This window comes from Pipra filicauda, unplaced genomic scaffold, assembly GCF_003945595.2.
Source record: "Pipra filicauda isolate LSUMZ 115617 unplaced genomic scaffold, ASM394559v2 scaffold88_size2543281_pilon, whole genome shotgun sequence".
Lineage (NCBI taxonomy): Eukaryota > Metazoa > Chordata > Aves > Passeriformes > Pipridae > Pipra > Pipra filicauda.
In genome coordinates, this window is record NW_024105075.1 from 392,186 (window position 1) to 407,280 (window position 15,095).

The 15,095-nt window shown below is 39.5% G+C and overlaps 2 long non-coding RNA genes across 2 annotated transcripts; one reads left to right on the forward strand and one right to left on the reverse strand.

Annotated features, from left to right (window-relative positions):
- LOC120325212 lies at nucleotides 1-1,618 on the forward strand. The gene is made up of 2 exons (XR_005567109.1): nucleotides 1-104; nucleotides 1,415-1,618. It is a non-coding gene; the product is annotated as an uncharacterized LOC120325212 (long non-coding RNA).
- Nucleotides 1,619-8,378: 6,760 nt separating this feature from the next.
- LOC120325223 lies at nucleotides 8,379-9,432 on the reverse strand. Its single transcript, XR_005567119.1, has 2 exons — nucleotides 9,119-9,432; nucleotides 8,379-8,677 (listed from the first exon to the last, which is right to left on the reverse strand). It is a non-coding gene; the product is annotated as an uncharacterized LOC120325223 (long non-coding RNA).
- Between the last annotated feature and the right edge of the window lie 5,663 nt (nucleotides 9,433-15,095).

Here is a 15,095-nt window from a genome sequence, read left to right on the forward strand (position 1 = left end):
TGTTGAGCAGTGGCACCGAGTAACCACCCTGTCCAAGAAGTGATTCACAGAGGAAGGCCAGCATAGAAGAAGGCTGAAATGAAAGGGAAGAATGAGGCTAACTGGTAATTAAAACATTCTCTGCAGATTGCCAGTATAAACTCATTTTCAGAAATCACTTTTTCTTATATTCTAGTATTAAAAAAATATTATCAATGAGATTTATAAAAATTGGTATTCTCTGCATAAAAGTGAATAGTGCTACCTCTAAGCCACACAATTTTGCCAACAAAAGAAAATCATAATTAGATATAGTTAAATTTAGCAAAGACAGGCTAAACTGGCAAGCATTCTTAATGAAAAAAATCTAAAGAACGATTATGAAGGGAACAATTTATTTTTTAAAAAAGGTCTGTTCAAGCTTCCAAACCACTTATTTGTAGGATTTGATTCCTTAATTCCTTTTCCAGACTGTTTTTGTCCTATCTCACTTCAATGCCATACTGAATTACCACTTTTCATAAGCATATGGTGTGCAGATATATTCTAGTAAAGAATGGAAACTGAAAGACATCAGGCCTTACTAAGATGACCGTGACAAGCAGGAGAATGAACACATGAATGATGCTCCTACAGGACTTTTCTTCCTCCCTATTTTGATAGGAAACTTGCATCAAAAGGACCAGATGCCAATCATCATAATATCTACATTTTGTGGTTCTGAAGTGGAAGGTCTGTCCAAGACCTCCTTGATGAACTTCCTCAAAGGGGTGGATTTCTCTTTCCATAGCTTAGTTTAGTCAATGTATCAGTTTTTGCTACCAGAGAACCGGTGTTGCCAATTTAGTTCTGTTGACAGATGAGAATTTGCATAAGGGAAATTCCTGTGCATTTTCTGTTAAGTTCTCATGCTACTTTTTGTCCAGTTTTTTTGTGCCAGTAGAATTGTGTCCAGAGATGATGTCCAAGAATGCATTTGCTTCAAGGTTTTTTGTGAGCATTCCTCAGGGGGCAGCTGTGGTGCTGGTATGAGTGATACAGCCTCCTGCTGGCCTTGGCTGACCTGCTGGTCTGAGGGGACTTCTTCCTCTATGCCAAGAACTTCCTTCTCAATGTTGTGATAAACTAATTGCGCTTTAGGGAGTTATTGAATCTATGTAAAGTATTTTCTCCATGTTTCAGGCAAAAAGGAGGGGAACTTCATTCCACAACAGCTCTCAAAATTTCTACTGAAACAAGGTTTTATTCTGCTATCTTTACATCAGTTTGATTTATTTCAGATTAAACCTACCACAGCTATGGCCATCCATTTATTCCTATGGATAAACTTAAATGTGCCTTCATCTACATTAACATTTTGTTTCAGACGAGGTATGTATTGTTCGAAGCAAATCTCTGGTTGTCTTCCCTTCCTGCTCTTTAATTAATTTTGCAGAGCAGCCCCAGAAGACACATAAGAAATACTTCACCTGAAACATAACGAGAAGCTGCACTCCAATCACTGATGAAGCCAGACTGGAGCAAACCTTCCAGAGCATGCAGAGGGTGAAGGTCACATCCTCCACAGAAGCTGGTTTGCACTGCAGAGTTTTTCCTGTTGGCATCATGCTGCTTGCTAATATAGACCTATCCTAAGTCACAGAGTGATTATTTCATTACATTTGAATAAATTTCTGCATTCAGAAAATGCTACAGGACTCTCTGGATCTTGACTGCTTGATCATATAATGAAAACTTAGAGATAAAAAGAAAGATTCTTAAATTTGCAGAGTGCACTGCTTTGAACTAGAGAACTAGAGTTAAAGAACAAAGACACATGGCATACTATGAACACAAAATTTAAAAAAATATTTTTAAGATTTTCCTATCATTTCCTTTCTGTGGCTAAAGAGAGGAGGAAATTATGCAGCATTAGGCTGCAGTGGGATTTTAGGTGTTACTATCAGGAAGCATCAATAAAGAGTGCAGAGGAGTTGTGGCAAGGACTGCAGTTCTGAAAAACTCTTAGTAAAGATGCTTGGTGTTTTCATCTTGTTGAAAGTGTAAGGATTAAGAAAACAGTGAGAAGAAGAAAAGAAAGAACTCAGCAAATATTTCCCCTTACTGGTTTGTGTTTTGTGGTGGAAAACAAGTTGTCCCTCAACTGTGATGTCACATTGTGTTTGGCAAGTAGTGACTTCTTTGTAGCTTATTTGTAATAAAGCATGAAATCCACACATTTGCCGATGTCTTGCTAATAATTTGTATCCATTTTCCAAGTATGTATGGTGATAAATACTCCTACTTGTGAATAGGATGTTCCCTCATGCAGTTTGGGCAGATGTTCTGATATCTAAAATTGCTCAAGGAATAAAACTCTTGGCTTTGGCTTGTCCATTTATGTGAGCATGGCTAAGGCAGGACTTTGGTTCGAACAGGCAAGTTGCCAGTACACTGGACATTTTAGTGCCATAACTGCAGTAGCTTGAAACTTGATTTTGCAAGTGCTGTGCTCTCATATTCAGTAGTATCTGCTAAGTTTGCAGTCTCAAAGGTGCCTGGCTTAGAAGCACAAAGTCTGCCCAAGCAAAATTGGGTCAGACTCTGGGAGGGAGGGGATTATTTGGATTTGCATGTAATACGAAAAAGGACTGTTTATTTTGTTTCTTTTTTTTTCTTTTTTACTCATAAGTAATTCCAGTTTTCTGTATTATATCTGATCTGAAGACATGGTAAAATGAAAGACCTCAATGTTTCTCATGTGAAGAAGAAAATTACAAGAAAAAAAGGATTATTAAAGAAATCCTATGCCATCTTTTGAACTTGAGTGGAAGCCAAATGCCTTATTAAAAACTGAAAACCATCAGAAGGAGCTGTGATTCACTGCCATTCACTTGGTGTTTCATAGAGTTGTCTAGCCGGGACTTGCATGATATGCTGCAGTAAAAATAAGCAAGGATGAAAGAAAAAGAAATATTTTAAAAGGACTCCTCCTTTACACATTTGACAGAAGCAAAGTAATACAGACTCTGTTTTCCTTTTTCCTCTCTAACTTTGCTTCTTACAAGGTTTTTGTTGTTTACTCCCTTTATTTCTAGGCAATTTTTATTCAGCTTAACTTTGTTTCTCTGAGTTAGGTTTAATAAAATAACATAGACCCACTGTGTTTACTTTCATGAATCCTCCAGACTGACAAATTAAAATCAACATCCAGGGAAAATCCTACGGTAACAAAATATATAGCCCTCAAATTTGGCTTGATATTTGTGACTATTTCAGAGAAGGTAATAATAGCATAAAGCGGTGGTTGACTGGAAGAGCCTCAGGCACTGGTTTTGCATCTGCAGTTTCTTACTGGTTGTGTGCTGGTTTCTTGCAGAATATGAGACCAGAACAATCTTCCTCTTGAAGGGGATCCCAGATAAGTGTTTCCCAGTTTCCCTTCCTATTAGTGTCCCTTTTTACTGGGATGAAAGGCGTGAAGGCCAAGGAGCTGGCTGTCCTATTTTCCCTGCTTATACTCGTTACTTGGATGTTTGTAGTCAAGGCAGATACGAACATCTCTTTTAGACAATTCAGATTGCCTAGGATTTAACTTGTCCTCTGAGAACACCTCTGCCTCCAGGGGTCAGGGCAGCAGCTGAGGGCAATTCTACACCTCAAGTGGAAGATGACTGGGTCAGGCTGGCTATAAAACGGTAGTTTTGCCATGAGCTGGCATTTGGTATTTGGTTAGCACAGAAAATGTGCATGTTATACAAAAGACAGTACCTATGTGGACTACTGTGTACTACCACCATTGTCCTGATACATTCATAAAAAGGGTGGAATAAGAAGAGGCTTGTGATATTCTCAGTCCAAATACTCTCAGTTAGTACATACCTTTCTGGTTTTAATTTTGGTGAAAGAAACCTGTGATAAACTCTCATGTACCATTTATTCCAAGTTTTGAAAAATAAAACAAAATTTAAAAAATTAGCCATTCTTTATAAACGTTAGAGGGACCCCTGCTTTCAGCAGGTTGTACATGTGTGTTTCCAAATGATCATCTGTTTCCTTTGGCAGATTAGCCCACAGTTCTCGCCACACTCTTGAAGTCTTGGAAATTTGCCTCTTCTGCTCATGGTACTCCAAGACTGAGGGGCAGGTGGGTCGCATCCAGTGAGGTGACTTCTGCAGTTGACTTCTAGACAGTGTCTGTGCACTGACCTGCTAAGGTAACTTTTTGTTCCCCTCAGGCAGAAGGAAGTTGAAGCGATGGGGACCAGGGGTGACAATAAAGAAGCTGGGAGGAATTAGTCATTCTGAAAGGTGTTTGGATTGACGGGCTTTTTTCTGAGATGAGTACAGATGGGAGGGGTCAAGTTGGTGGTGAATATTTTAGGAGAAGTTGCAGCCAGGTGTCTACCAATGGAGTTAGAGGATCAAGAAAGTGAGAGGCAGTTAGGAGAAGCAGGTTTTGAAACACCAAGATTTACAGGGTCTGGCATTACTGGAGGTGGTTGGGTTACTGAGGAAGGGACCCCTTTTCCTAACAGCTGGAGGGCTTGTTCTAGTCACACACCAAACAAACATTTCCCATTGGTACATTGACAGCAAAGGCTCAGGGCTTACGCCTCTGCCAAAGATGTGGCAGCTGAACAAGTTATTGTGCATTAGCCAAGTTTCACTGACACTGCTGTTGGTTCATGTAAATGCCAGAGCATACAATCTCCTTTAGGAGGCAAGAAAACTTTAAGCTAAAGCCTGTCACCTTGCTTTCCCAGTGTTCTGACATGGATTTCTCAGGACAAGGAACAATGGGAGCTTGCTCCTGTGGTGGATTTTCCCTGCCATTATCACCCCTTGGCCCTGTGGCCTGGTTACATGCAGGGTTTGTGCTGGCGTAGGTGCCGTTTAGGGCGGTATTTTTTTACCAGAATAAATATACTGGTACAATTCCTACTATTAATGTATTATGTTGATTTAAAGCTATGTTACCTTAGTATAACTTATGCTCTTCCTCAGCACAATCATAAGCTTACACTCTCCTAATGCCAATTTAGTGAAATCTTTGACAAGTATTTATTATTTTAGACACACCTGCTTTGGCCCATTCCCAGAGAGATTTGACATCATTGGCATAAGTGAAACCTAGTGGGATGAGACCTGTGACTGGAGTGCCCTGTTGGATGGTTACAGGGTCTTCTGGAGGGACAGGCAGGGCAGAAGAGGCAGAGGGGTGGCACTGTGTGTAACAGAAGAGTTGGAATGTATGGGGCTCACAGTTGGCAATGGCACAGTTAAGAGCCTCTGCATAAGAATCAAGGGGCAAAAAAATAATGTGGTTGTCATCATGAGAGTCTGCTACAGACCTCACAGCCAGGATGCTGATGCCAACGAATTATTCTTTGAGGAACTAAGGGACGTTTCCAAGTCTACTGCTCTTGTCCTTATGGGAGCCTTCAGCTTGCCAGAAATTAGCTGGGAGCATCACACAGCTGGTACAACCCGGGCCAGAAGGTTGCTAAAAAATCTGGATGACAACTTTATGGAATAGGTCATAAGGGAGCCAACTTGGAAAGATGCCCTCCTTGATCTACTGCTTGTCAACAGAGTGGATCTCATGAGAGAAATGGAGATTGGTGGACATCTTGGCCACAGCGACCACGAGGAGATTGAGTTTAAAATCTCTGTTGACAGGAGGAAAAGTGGCAGCAAAACCTCAACTGTGGACATGAGGAAGGCAGGGCTAAGGATTGGACTTGATGAGCCTTGTGGGTCCCTTCCAGCTCAGCATGTTCTGTGATTCTGTGATTCTGTGATTCTGTGATAGTTAGAATGATACTACTCCCATGTGATGATATGACTCTTATACACAGGTAACCTCTAACTACAGTATTTAACATGTCAGTGGTTGTCACTTTTAATTATATCAATACCTTGTTGCTGCGAATAAATTTTACAAGTACCTATGGCTGAAATCTACTGAACCAGCTGTCTTGTTCAACAAAGCAGATGGGTGAGCTAAACTATCTGTTGTTCAGAATTCCCTCTTATATTTTAGGGGGTCTTGCTTAGTTCTTTCAACAGTAAGTCAGGTGGATCAGGTATCTCCTACTTCCTGGTACAGCCACATAAGACAGGCTTTGCCCTCCCTGTTTACTATGTATTCTGTTCCTTTTAGAAGAGTATATCTATTATCTTTTAGTGAATACAGCGAAGAAATGCTGCTATTTTTTTCAGACTAGTTCTAAAATCTATGTGGAATAAGCAGTCACTGCTATGTAATATTTAAACTTACAATATGAATTATACTGTATTCACTAGTACATTTAAAGCAGCTTCTTAATTGACTTAGAAACACCTGCAATGCCATTTATGGCCACAGAAACGCCTTGGAGGGTGTGAGTGCTGCTGGACTATTGTTGCTTCTTTGCAGTTGGCAGCCTGGACTTTGTGAGACTAAACGTATTAGTTGCAGCAATAGCTCAGCACCACAAGCAGCTTCTGGCTAACTATTACCTCATCATAAATCCATGTGGTCTATTGTTCCATTTCCTTCAACTTGTACATTTACAATGAAGGAGTAGTGCACTTTGGATTGATCTGTGTAAGATGGTTACTGGGAAACAATCTGAAGTGCGGAATTGAGAGCCCACCAGTTATGGTGTACCAGTTCCTCCAGGAGATGCACTTATTTTCCATGATGAATGCCTTTGTTTGCTTTCAACGTAGTTCACTTCTCATGTGTATTAAGCTAAATCACACAAATGCATCGTTAGTGCAAAAAAACATATCCCCTTGGGGAGCTGTTGCAGAACAGATACTCTGCAGTGGTTGTTCTGAGGTCTTTCCTGTGTAGACAAGCCCTGTGGTGTAGATCATTGCTTTGTCTGCCCTTAATGTCCTCATGTGGTTTTTAAAATTATATTACTTGGCAAAAAAAGCTAATGTCAAGGTCTATCTGAAGTGTGTTACTTAATTAAACATGCTTTTGGGCATTTGAGTGATTCTAGTTTCCACTCGTGGCTTTATTCCCTCTTCCTGACTTCAAATTCTAAAATATTCGGGTTTATTTTTAATTAGCTTGTAATCAATGTTGGATACTAGTGTAACATGGGAAGAATGGTAAGAATTTTTAAGTTAAATTTTTACAAAACTCATTGGTCTGACCTTCAGATTTGTTGGTAATGCCTCCTGTCTCATCTCAGTTAGGGAAGTGGGACTGCCACACGCTTGCTGTGATTTCAAGTAAGTATTTCCATGCTGTACTGTGCTGCACTCTCTCACTTCATTAGCGCAGTTAAGCAAAAAACCAAAAGCCTTTTTGCAATAATTTATTTGTTTTCTCAGAAAGTTTTTGTAATACTAAAACAAAATAAAATAAAATAATAAAAAAGCACTATGTCCCTGTGAATGGAGAGCATGGTAGCTGGGCATGCTGTTTTCCTTATACAGATTATACTCTGATTACAGATACATTGTGTAATATCTGGGGAACAGGCAGAACTAAGATTTCAAGGGAGCACATAAGCAACTCTCCCTTACCTGTCACTCTCACATGCCTTTCCATAGCATGTATTCTTTCATGTCTGCAATGTCCAGCCCTTGATACACCAAACTCCACTTAGACCAGCCTCAGACACTATGGAATTCATTTCTCACTAAGTATAGGAAAGTACAGTTTCTCACTAAGTGCATAAATTTTAAATGAGAGCCTGCCAAGTTGTCTTAATAGTGAAATGTGACTGGGTCAGACACAAAAAAATTAAGTTGGATCTGCTTTTGTGCTTATTCAAAATAGAAGCAGTGGGTAGTCTGTAGCCACTCTAATTGAGCAGCCTCAGATGGCAAGGAATATGAAGGGTGCTAAGGAAGAGCAGGATGTTTGAAACTCAGTTTTGCTTCAGATGTTTAAGCCTCAGTTCTCCACTAACAGAGAGTATCTCTAGAGTTTGTAACTCTGTCTTCGAAATCTACTCCAGTGCTCATGGCTTTAGGTACATACGTTGTCCTCTACTAGTTCAAGCTCTAGTATTGTCTTAAACTTCAGTTTTGCTTTTCCAAAGCACTATCATACCAGTTTGCCCCTCTTTAAAAATACAGCATCTCTTATTTTGGCAGCAGTTATTATTAATCATGGGAAAGAGTGAGGGACTAGGCATTAAGCCTGTGATGGCATTGGTACTGTAGGTTTCTTGCAACTGTGTTAAAAAAAAAAAAGCAAAATGCTCCATGTCTGTCCTTTTCATGTAACGTCCCCAGTATATATTCCAATAATTCTATCTGTATGGATAAAGTGCTGTCATTTTTTTCCACTGTTTTTCCTCAGGCACTTTACTGCATTGTCAGCCTTGCATCAGCAGGTCAGCTCTGTGAGTCTAGTCCAGCATTTACTGATGTTACCGCAAAAGGAACTGGAATGTTTCAGTGAGTGCTGCTTCAAGGGCTGTTTCAGCACAACAGCTTTATTGGAAAGGTAGTAATTTATCAGTGCGTAGTCTTTTAACTAATTTGAAATATTTGTATTCTGCAGAGGCAACACTTCCAACTGGTGAGAAAGTTTACCACTAAATCTGTTTACCACCATTTGATCTGGTTCTTCCGTTGCTCTTGCACGTAGGCACAGCAGGCAAACTGTGCACATCACTATGTACAGCTAGTCTGCATTCCTCCACATCTGCTCCCTCCTGCTATTCCACACCTGCCCTGGATGAAGTTAAACAGCTTCTGCCTCCTGCCCAAAAATCAGTAAAGACATTTGGAAGCCAATGAAGAAAATAGTAAGTTGTATCTTCAGGACATCACATCACCACCAGTGTGACTAGCAGCCATGAAATCACAAGCAGGAAGGTAAATATGACTCTCCCAAAATCAGTTTGAAAAGTTTTTCTTTTTCATCAGAACTATTGGCAGGATAGAAGAGTCCTTTACAGAATAGAAGAGTCCTTTACAATGTCTTTAGTAAGGGATTTTAATATTCTAATTCATGTTATCTTACATATCTCTTCCACTTAATTTAATCCTTTTAAACTTTAACATTTAGTTGTCATTCATCCTAAAAATACATTTACAAACTTCAGCATGGATCTTGCATGTCTGCCATGAGATAAAAAAAATCGAAGTCTCTTTATTCAAACCCTGATCCATATTTAAGCCGTTAATATTTAAGACTTACATTACTATCTTCATTCCCGTGGTCCATTTATTTCCCTCTAAATGAACACAACATCCTCTTAATGGAGGCACTAATCTTCATGACAGCAGCTCTGACTGCTGATCTACTGGCAGCAAATAGATTAGTCACAGAAAGGAATGAGCATAATTAGATTCCTGAAGGAGGTGTCAATGTCTGGAACCATCTTGAGGGAAGTCACTGTTCACCTCTGAAATTCTTTGGCCACTGCTTGTCATTCCATTCTCGGCACAAGCACATCCTAAGTGGAGCTTCACAAGGAGCTGCTTTCATGATCTTCTTTCTCCAGCACTGTCTATGCTACGTCACAGTGGCAAAGAATCACAGAATAGAATCACAGAATGTTTTGCATTGGAAGGGACCTTAAAGGTCACTCATTCCAACCCCCCTGCCATGAGCAGGGACACCTTCCACTAGACCAGGTTGCTCAAAGCCCCACCTTTCAACTCGTCAAAGTTGTCCACCAAGATAAGGGCCGATACGCCTGAAGAACGATTTGGTACTAGTGGTTGTCAGAAAGATGGTGCACAGTACTTTGAATACGGTACCTAGAGAGGGCATTAGCAGCAAATTTACTGAGGAGCACTGAACATGGAGAAACAGTACATTGTTAATTTGACCCCAATCCTTACTATTCTGTAGCTTGGAAAACACACCCTATGGAGCAGTCAAAAGGTATGTCATTGGAGCACAGCACACCAGCTATGAATTCTTTGCAGTTATGTGGGAAAACGCAAACATCACCCCCCAGGCATCAACAGTTTCTGAAAGGGGAGGAACAGACTTCAGCAATCTGCTGTTAAAACACAACAGCTTAAGGTCCCTTTAGCCATGAAACTCTTGGAAGAGTTAACAGCAGATGATGCCTAAAGATTTTTAGTCATTTTGTAGATTTTAATATAGCTGTATAGTTTTCTTTCACCTTAGACACTTTAGACAGTTACTTAATTTTTTCTCACGGTTTTGCAACATTCCAATGAATTTCTGTTTAACAATCTTTCCAAGGAAAGATATTTTAGCAAGGACATCCTGTTTGGGATGCGTACCTCGACCAGAATAAGAAGATATATTTTAGTCGAAACAAGATAGAGGGCCCAGAACCCTTCGAGCGGCTCCAATAGGGCAGTTCTGAGGATGGTACCAAGGGCAAAATGGTTTTCAGGTTGGATGTACCCACTAGATGTTGTAATTAGTTGAAGTTATAAAAGTGTGAGAGTTCTGTGTGTGGGTGTGTGCCTGTGTACTCCATGCACCTGAAAGCTTTCATTAAAGAACTGCTCCCTACCTTATCTGTACTAATATTGTTTGGAGAATTTTTTTTTCCATTTTAGGCATCACAGGATGGCACAAGAGTAACTCACTCCCTGCAAGACCACAACGCTGTTCAGACCATGAACAACCAGGTGTTCTCAGAGGTCCTCTGTAGTTCCCCAGCATCTTCCCCTAGTCGATGCCCACCCAGCCAGTGCAGACCTAGCCACTCCACCTGCTGGGGACTGACAGGGCTGGGTGCAGGCAAAAACATGACTCCCATGCTGGAGTGCCATCTATTGAATCACCACCATCATTACCGATGGCAGATGGGTTAGGGTTTGTTGATTTAGCCACAGCATTTGAAATAAAAGCAGCAATATGTAAGATATTTAAATTATGTCTTATACCTAACCACATGTTTAAATGCTTAACCCCAGCAACTATGCCTTCAACTGCCCCTGCAGGTGTAAAACCAACTGTAAGTCAACAACTCATTCAAAAAAGATAGATATAACTAGGATTTTTTTCTAAATTGAGAGGATAGGATAGGTTTTCTAAGCAATGATGTGCAGAATACTGACAGACATGCCCACCTCTGGGTCCATGACAATTTAGAAAAACAACATAATTTCAACAGGAAGCCCATGAATTCTGCTTTTTATCTGAAGACTACTAAAGATACTATCTAAAGACTGTATTATTCTATAAAAGTGAAAGTTTTAAGCACCTCCACCTGGATCATTAATGCAATGATTAACACTGTCAGGACACAAAGATTTCTCAGGTGACTGGAAGCGTGCCACCTGCACACTGTTTCACCTGGCTTTTGCTCAACATAAATGTGTCTTGTCCAGGCTACTTGTGGTGCTTGGTAATGGAAGGAATAAATAGGTTTTCGGTTCTTTACCCTCCCAACATGTTTAGTATAAAGAGCATTTGGTGATTCTGGGAAACCCAGAGTCACAATTCATTGCCTGCCTTTTGATTGGTAATTAAAAAAGTTGGGTAAAGAATTTCAAGCAGCCTTTGAATTGGAGAGAGTGGAAGAAAAAAAATACATTTAGCAGTCTCCTGTTGTCCAACTTGTGAGAATATATACTTCTTTATAGTAGCCGCCATAACAGTATTTATCTTTCTTGGTGTCATTCTCTTGGCTTCTTTTGAAATGGATTGTCCACAAAAATGAGAGATATTTTTAGATTGCTGACCATAGCATGTCCACACTAACAAGAAATTGTTATTGCTTATGGGCAGTATTTTTCTGTTTTATTTGTGTTTAACTGTAGTCATCTAGTTTAAACTAGCTTTTGGCTGTCGTTAAGGAAAAAGAATATCTGACTTTTTAACATCAGTTACTGAATACTTGAGAATTTGCAGCTTAGTCTATTAGAACAGACATCACTGAGAATTATACTGAAAATCAAAATTTGTAACTCCTGGTTTCTTAAGGAAGCAAAACCTCTTTATTCACTTTTACGTATGCCTCAGATGTATCTTTGTGGTATCTCTTGCCTTAAATTTCCTCATCCAAAGTGTCGCACTGACCAATTTCTTTGTCAGATTTTATATTGCAGTGAGAGCAATGGTGTGGTTGCCAAATATAAAATCTTGAATTCAGAGAGATGCATTTACTCGAAATCAACTGTGCTGTGACTTGTCAAAACCAAGAAATGTTTACCAATAGCATCCAAAACTGCAGAGTAATCAGGTACAACAGATGGAATAATACAGAATAATCAGAAATGCTGCTCAGTTAAAGACAGTGATGTTTCTGCAACAACTGTAGAATGTCTGTGAAAACAAGGTGAGATGCTGTTTCTCCCTTGAATCTCTGATTTCACTGCCTTCTCAGGATTTATGGCCTAGTACAAGAGCTGGAGTATTAAGTTTGAAGGTTCAGCATATAACATGATTGCCTTGCTTGTCCTGGTGAAAAATTTCTTCTTTCTAATAGTTTTACAGGTATATATCTGGGTTTTTTTCAATTAATCAAATAAATGAAAATTAACTGAAAACCCAAACTGCAACTCTGTTCATATGATTAAAAATGAATTAATAAAAGTACTATTTCTTTGTTATGCAGAGAAGACTCCATTATTTATCTATGATTTCACTAATATACACTTTTTTAAAATACCAGGAAGATGCTTTTCTGTGGTGCTTTTTGGTTTCAGGTCAATAGTTTCAAATTATGGTAAAGAATCCACTGAACACAAAGCCCTGAATTACAGTGGGGTCCAGTAGAATCATTAGACCTCAACATATGCACTATAACAGTCCCTTTCTTGTGGAGATGTAGAACTGGTGTGCAACTTGATGTGCAAAATGGATTCAGTACGTTGAAAAATTATGGAGAAGATCATACTGGGTACTAAGAAAGACATTTAAAGAATAATGCAATCATCAGGCACCATCGACATGCACGCCATCAGTTTTTTTTCTTAATATGTAATCTAAACCTATTCTATTCTATTGCCTGAACTCACAATTAGTTTAATAAAAGTGACACCACTATTTGCATGAAATACCAGGGTTTTGTCAGCTCCAAAAAACACTCTCAAGCACACAGAAAGGTTACAAGTGGAAAAAAGGTTTTATTTTTCTGAATCTATTTCAGAGTCGATGCTCACGAGCATTAACACAATGCACATGAGTAGCCAGGGGCAGACTTGCAGCATTTCAGAAATCTCTTTTGCATTTGTTACAGAGGGTGTTTAGAAATTTGCCAGTGTTCATTAACATTAATGTGTCTAGTCTGGAGGTTTACTTGTTGCATTACTACTTGAATGCAGCACTTCACTGATTGCTGCTTAATACCATATTGTTGACAGATCGATAAAGCACTTTGATCCCAATTTGGTTTAAAGCTATGTGGACTGAACAGGTTTTCCCTACACAACTCAGGAAAAATAAGAGTTTAAAAAATCTCAGCTACGTATCACTTAAGGGTACTGTATAGAAGGTAGATATTTAGAGACTGAAAACAAATCACCCTGGAAAGTTTGTTCACATCCTCAAAATGCAGAATGACTGTTGATCTCTCTCCCATAAGGCTTATTTCTTGAGTGATCTATCAAGAGAAAAGGGAAAGTCACTGAGCTTGTTATCGGAGATGTTACTGTAGTCTGCAGAAGACAGACTCAGCTGGGTTCATATCTGAAATGAGAAAATTTTTGTGTTGGTTTGAACAAACTCTTCTTTTAGGCATAACACCATTATCTCTCTCTCTATCATCTATGTCTATCTGTCTATAATCTATCTATCTATCTATCTATCTATCTATCTATCTATCTATCTATCTTTATATCTTTCTATATATCTCTATATCTATCCCTATCTGCTGGGAAAGTGCAAATAAATGGTGGTATCACAGCAGTACTGCTAAGTCCAGCAGAAGGCATGTGCTGAGGACACCAGTTCAAAACACCAGTGCTGCAGCCAAGGCAAAGGGAGACAAGCTGGAGGGAACTGCAGCAGCCATGCTATGGCAAGAGAGGTACATAAGCAAAGGCAGGAAACAGGAGAAGCCATGAAAGGACATGTTGCTGATTTATGCTATGTCCTGAGTTGGTACCAAAAGGGAATTGTGGGCTCTACAAGAGTAGGATAAAGAAACAGTGACCTCCTTAGGTGAAGAAAGAGACCATTTTCTGATTGAAATAATTTAATCTAGAAATGATGGAGAAAAAAAAATTGCCATCATCTTCTTTTCATTATGATTTCCCAGACCAGACATGTGCATTTGGATGTGTGAACAAATATTCTCAACTCTAGAATTTAAAATACCTTCAAGCTGAGAATAAGGTGAAGATTTGCTCATCTTCCATCCTAAGAGACATAATTCATCTTTGCTCTGTATGGGCAATGGTGCTCCACTTACAGTCGTGTGATACTACATTGCATATAGTCTCCACATCCCGTCTTGAGATTATAACTACCTTTAGGATTATTTTTTTAAAACTCTTTGGATAAAATGAAGCACTATTGGCACATTTGTATCTTAGGCAAGTTGGTGAGTGAGCCAACAAGGGGAGGCACCCAGTTGGACCTGTTCTTTGTGAACAGAGACTTGTGAGTGATGTGATGGTGTCTTGGTTGGGATAGAGTTAAATTTCTTCCTGCTAGCTGGTACAATGCTGTGTTTTGGATTTAGGATGAGAATAATGTTGATAACATATGGATGTTCAGTAGTTACTGGGTAGTGCTTACTTCAGACTTTGAGTGTCTCATGCTCTCTCAACAAGCAGGAGCACCAGAAGCCAGGAGGAAGCACAGCCAGGACAGCTGACCTGAACTGGTCAAAGGATATTCCATAACATAGAATGTCATGCTGAGTATATCAGTTGGCAGGGAACTGGCCAGGAGGCACTGATCATTCCCTGGGGGGCCGGGCACTGGTCAGTGAGTGCATTGTGCATCTCTTGTCTTTCTTGGGTTTTATTCCTCTCTCTCTCTTTTTGTTATCTCCATTTTCATCATCATCATTATTATTACCCTTATTATTATGTTTTACTTCATTTCAATTCTTAAATTGCTTCTATCTCAGCCCACAGGTTTTACCTTTTTCTGATTCTTCTTCCCATCCGACTGGGATGGGTGAGGAAATGAGCGAGTGGCTGCACAGTACTTAGTTGCTGGCTGGGGTTAAACCATGACAGAAAGTTGGAGGCCATCTTGGACATATGAAATGATAGAGTTTTTGATT